Below are 5271 nucleotides of genomic sequence, written 5' to 3' on the forward strand. Positions count from 1 at the left end.
GAGAACAAGTGATAAATTTAATGTATATCTCAAATATATTAAAAAATAGAACATAAAAATCTAAGTGACAAAGCTAGAAGTAGTTGCAGTTTCACATTTATGAAATGGAAACATTTTGTTGAAAACATGTTCTAGTTTCAAAATGAATGCAAAATGATTTTTTTATATAATTAGCATACATACTTGCAAAGGTTCAGATAAAATTAGAATTCAGTCAAGACGAAAAAACTACTTAACATGCACAAAAAGGGACCCACAATTAGAGACTGGAAGGGGGTTAGGCACAATAGTAGGAATACATAATTCAAAATGTCACTCAGCAATCTACTTTGGAATAATATTAGTTGTACGCTGATTCTCCTGTTTGGCAACTCAGAACATACTTTGGCTCAACACAGGAAAATAAAAAGGTACTTCACACAGTTCTGTTTGGGAGGATGATGAGAACTGGAACATTTTCTGACTGTTTCAGGAGAGATCCCTATCAAATTAAATAAGGCTGCTGTCTTTCTCCTGGTTTTCACTCAAAAAACATAATTCACCTATGCACAAAATTCAGTGCAGATTTCTTAAAGTCTTCAACATAACTGTCCCAGCATTTTAGCTCATTAAGTAAAAAGTAATGTAGCTTAACATGGACTAGTTTGAAACAGGAAAACAAAAAGCAGGGGAAAAAAATGCAGAGGAAACAAGTTAAATGAACACATGATAGAAATTCTAAGTCTTTTCAGGAGACAAAAAGAAAAAGGTGCAGTTAACTTACTCTTAGCTTGGAGTTTTATTCAGATGTTTCCTCAAGGCTTTCAGAGAAGGAGCGTTCAGGAGGAGAAAGAAAAACACTGTGGAATAGCTAGAAAATGCAGCAGAAAGGACAGTATATGTGGCATGAACGGTTACAGAAGACTGGCAGATAGTGACAGAAGAGTCAATTGACAAGAGCAAAGGTCAGCATAAAAGAAATCAGTATTAAGGCCCTGAAGCATGGAGAAAAATGTCTACGCACTAAACAATTTTGTTTACTTAGTTTTGATTTATAGCTGCTGCATCATGAATTTCAGTTACAGTTAGCTGCATAAGACAACATTTCTCTTCAATCCAGACCTTGCCAGTAAATATCTGATTTTCAAAACAACCTTTCAGAAAGGGAGTATTAGGTAACATAGGACTGATGAGTAACTATAGTGTTATTAAAATTAATCTAATCTAATGTACTCCCGAAGTCTAATAGTTAGTCATTTAGTTCATTGGTATACTCTCAAAAGCTGAAATAAAAAATGAACTGACCAAAACCACATTTAAGAAAAGCAAGTTCAAAAAACCCCAAACATTATATAGCTCCAGGCTTTGCCTCATGTTTGCAAGCAGCAATCAATTTGCTTGCTTATTGATGATAAGTGGAGCGACTGACCATTAACCTTCCTGGATGCTACCAGGCACTGAAAACGCCTTGAATCCTAACTGGTATCATCAGGTACCAACATTTGAGACCTCTCCAGTTTCTTGCAACCATTCCACGTTAAACTGCCCTGCAGCTGCAGATAGTTGTTCAAGCAGCTGTTCTGGCCAGAGGTGGTCCCTCCTCAGTTCATTATTTCAGAGTTCATCACAGAAGTAGCTCGGGGGGTTGCACTGTCCGGACTGGCTGGCAGCAGTTAAAGACCACTCTCGCAAGTCCTGCAGACAGCATTACAGTGGTGGTAAGTCAGGGCCCTACCGGCTCTAAACAGTGAAACCCAGAAGAATTTGTCTGTTTATAGGCTGAAGTCTGCACTGTGCATATGGGATTGACTTAGTAATTTAATAAATTAGCAAAGTAAGGTAAATAGAGGTAGATAATGGCTGTGGGAAGGATTGTACAGAAGCCTTTGCCTTCATTTTTGCAAACCTGTGAATAGATGAGAATATAGAGAATTCCATTCCATGTTTTGGACATTGAATGGGTAGGACACACCTCACAGACCATCAGGAAGATATAAAGCAAATTCCAGCATTTAGAAAGTGTTCTCAGCAGACTGTCTGATGTGATTGGGCCCACTGGGACACGGAGAGGTGTTCACTGCAGAACACATGGACTTAAGATCTTTTCACTTTCTAGTTGCTTAGCATGGCTTCTCTATGAGATATCGCTTCCATGGCAGAACAAACCACAAGAGTATTCTTCATCCACTGCAGTGCAAAGCCACTTTAACTAATTTAAGCTAGTTTTTTACTGAAGCAAATGAGGCGTATTCATGTAGTCAGTTCTAACATCACTGAACACTAGCCTCCAAAAAAGCTTTTTGACCACAAGTGGCAACTTTTAAAAATCAGTCCACTGAAATGCAGTACTGGTTATCCAGTCTACAAAAGATCACTTCCTGCAGGTCACTACAGAGGTGTAAAAAACAGCAATGTCTTAGCAAGAGCTAAAAGTAGGGAATTTACATCTTTGGCAGTTCCGTATCTACTCTTGGAGATACCAGAGGTGACAGCTGGAAGCCACCTTGCCTTTTATGAAGGTGGCTTCTAAAGCCATAGTGAGCGTTGAGCACCAAGGAGTTACCTTTGATAGTGTCTCCTTTGGTCAGCTCTCTTATTTACTGGTTTGTTTTCAGCACTGATTCTAGGATGCAGCAGACCTGCTTAGTGTAAGCAGGTGGCAAAGTATTTGCCTGAGCAGGGATACAAGAAACCTAAGAGCCTAGTGAATGAAGAAAACAAATGAAAGGACCAGCATAAAACTGCTATCTGGAGTTGCTGTTAGAAAATAAAATGCAGAACTTCACCTACCATGAAAATTTTATAGAATGAATATTAATGTTATGAAGAGAAGTAGGGTGGATTTGCATTATGTATTTGACTTGTCCCTGGAGCGCAGAGACTGACACAGACTTGTGACTGCATTAACTATAGCCAAATTTTAATTGAAGATGATTGATTGTTGAGCATTCTGTTAATTAACCTCTTTATTCTGTATTTTCCTACAGAATCTGAAATGTCCTTTCAAAGTAAGTTTTCAAATTTAACCATCAAAAAACATGGACATGATCTTCATTCACAAAAGATGCCTTGTAATAGCAATCCAGGAAAAAGAAAAGAACAAATGGCAAATATAATGTGAGTGGATTTGAGCTCAGAAATGGTTTCATGAAAACCAAAAAATATTTAAATCCAGGCTAGTTACTTGTCATTTCAAAGCTAGAGGCCCAGTCCTCAGAAGCTCATCAGGGACTGGTCCTCATAATACAGAGATAAGCTCTCACAGCTCCTTTTTAATAATAAAAAGACAATAAATTAATTTTAAAAAATTCATGCCCGGAAGAATCTCCCCCCCTCCATCCAAATGCAATCGACTTTGTTTACTTTGAGCTTTTATTTCTCCCCTTTATCTTGGATTTAAAATTAAATACATGTTCAACTACAAAATAAAATTTCTTCACTGGTTCTGCATTATTTGCTAACAGGTTTGTGCAATATATCTGATTTCTCATCCTGGCTTAATACAAGGGTCAGATTTGTGATATGAATGATTAAAATAATTTGCCCAGGATAAGAAAGGATGCTTGTTACCTAATGCAAAACAACCTCTTTCTAAATCACGTACTTTTCTCGAACAGTCGCGTGTGCTATGAAGGAACCTTCTACATCCAGTGACACAGAGAAACGGAGGGATCCTTCTCCGGTCGGTACCAGTCACCAGAAGCAGCTGTTCCACATCTGATCAGGTGTCACTCCATCACTCTCCAGCTGCCCCAGGAATGGCAGCTTTGAAGCATCTTGTCAGTGACAGTCTGATGCAAATTTCAGCACCTTTACAGTGCAAAACAGATCATGATTCACAGAAGACTAGAAGGAAAACAAGGCAGTTAAAATGATTTACTTGTTTTGGGATGGCACACTGTGCCGTTCAGATTGAGATTTAGGGCGGGATTAATCTAAACACTGAAGTCATCTCAATGCTGGAGGACTAAGCCAAATTGTTTCTCTGCACTCCCTCGGTGTGTGTCCAGGAGAAGAGACAGACACCACCAGACGGTGATCACCCCATCCTGCCACGGGTGTCAGAGGCAGTGTGAAGAATTGCTTCCTACGGTACCTATCTCTTCTCGCTGACTGCAGGGGAAGCACAGACTAGGCATCTTATTTTATAGGCTAAAATTAGGTGAGATTAAGGCTACGCAGCTGCTCCAAAGTCAAGACAGCATTTATTTTCCTTTTACATACTTGATGGGAGGTGCAGATAGCAGGATCAGGAAAGGATGAACAGAGCTCAGTGAGTAGGTAGTTGTTCAATATTTCTTTTTAGACTCATCTCTTAACGTGTCCCCCATCCATTATTTACTGCACACCATCTGAATGCTGCACTGAATGGAGAATCACTCATTTTCTCATGGGCTTTTCCATGCTGCTCTCATTGTAGTACTCTATTTCTCTGCAAATATTAATGAATTTATCTTCCCGACACCCTGGTGATATTATTATCTTCCTCTTACATGTTGTGAGTGAAGACGCTGAAAAAAGTAAAAATGGTCCTCTAGTACTGTTTCCTCCACATAACGTGCTTTCCAGCTGGATTTTTCAGAGTGCTTAGCAATTTTAGGCCTTCATAAGGTCAAAGTACAGTTCCTGTTCACTTCTGCTGTGATTGTTGGTGCTTAGCATTCAGCTGCGTAGTCTCTAGGTGTTTTAAGATGGGTACACAAAAAACGAAGGAAAAACCAGGGGCCCAAATGCCTCCCTTTGAAGTTCTCTGCCATGTTCACGACACACTTTCCAACATTTTCAACCAAGCAGATTCGGGCCTTTTTCACGGTTCAGCGTTGACTCCTTCCCTGTCTGAATGCAATTCCCCTATTTCCCCTCCCGGCTGGGAGGTCCGTGGCTTTGGGGGCTGTGCACCGCTGGGTGCATCAGGCATCCTCGGACACAGAGACCTAAATCCAAGCCACATCCCAGCCCCGCGCCGATGCGAACAAGCTCTGTGGGGCCGTGCCTAAGGCGGAGTGCCGGGTGTGTGCAGTAGTGGGGACAGAAAGTTAAAAGTTAAATAAAGGGGGCCCTAAACCGGACTTGAGCATCGGACCCCTGATCACCGACACTGCTGGCCCTTCTTTCCCTAAGAGAAATTCCCACGTGAAGAGGGGTGGTTGTGTCCTGGCCCCGCGGGGCATCCCAGAGATCACAGGGCGACGTGCGGCGCGGCACGGACCCCCGTCCTGCCCGTGCCCGCTGTGCCTGAGCGGCGCGGGCATAAACCTCTGGGTTTCAGCAGCAGGAGTTGGTCCCAGGTCC

This window comes from Buteo buteo, chromosome 25, assembly GCF_964188355.1.
Source record: "Buteo buteo chromosome 25, bButBut1.hap1.1, whole genome shotgun sequence".
NCBI classification, from domain to species: Eukaryota; Metazoa; Chordata; class Aves; order Accipitriformes; family Accipitridae; genus Buteo; species Buteo buteo.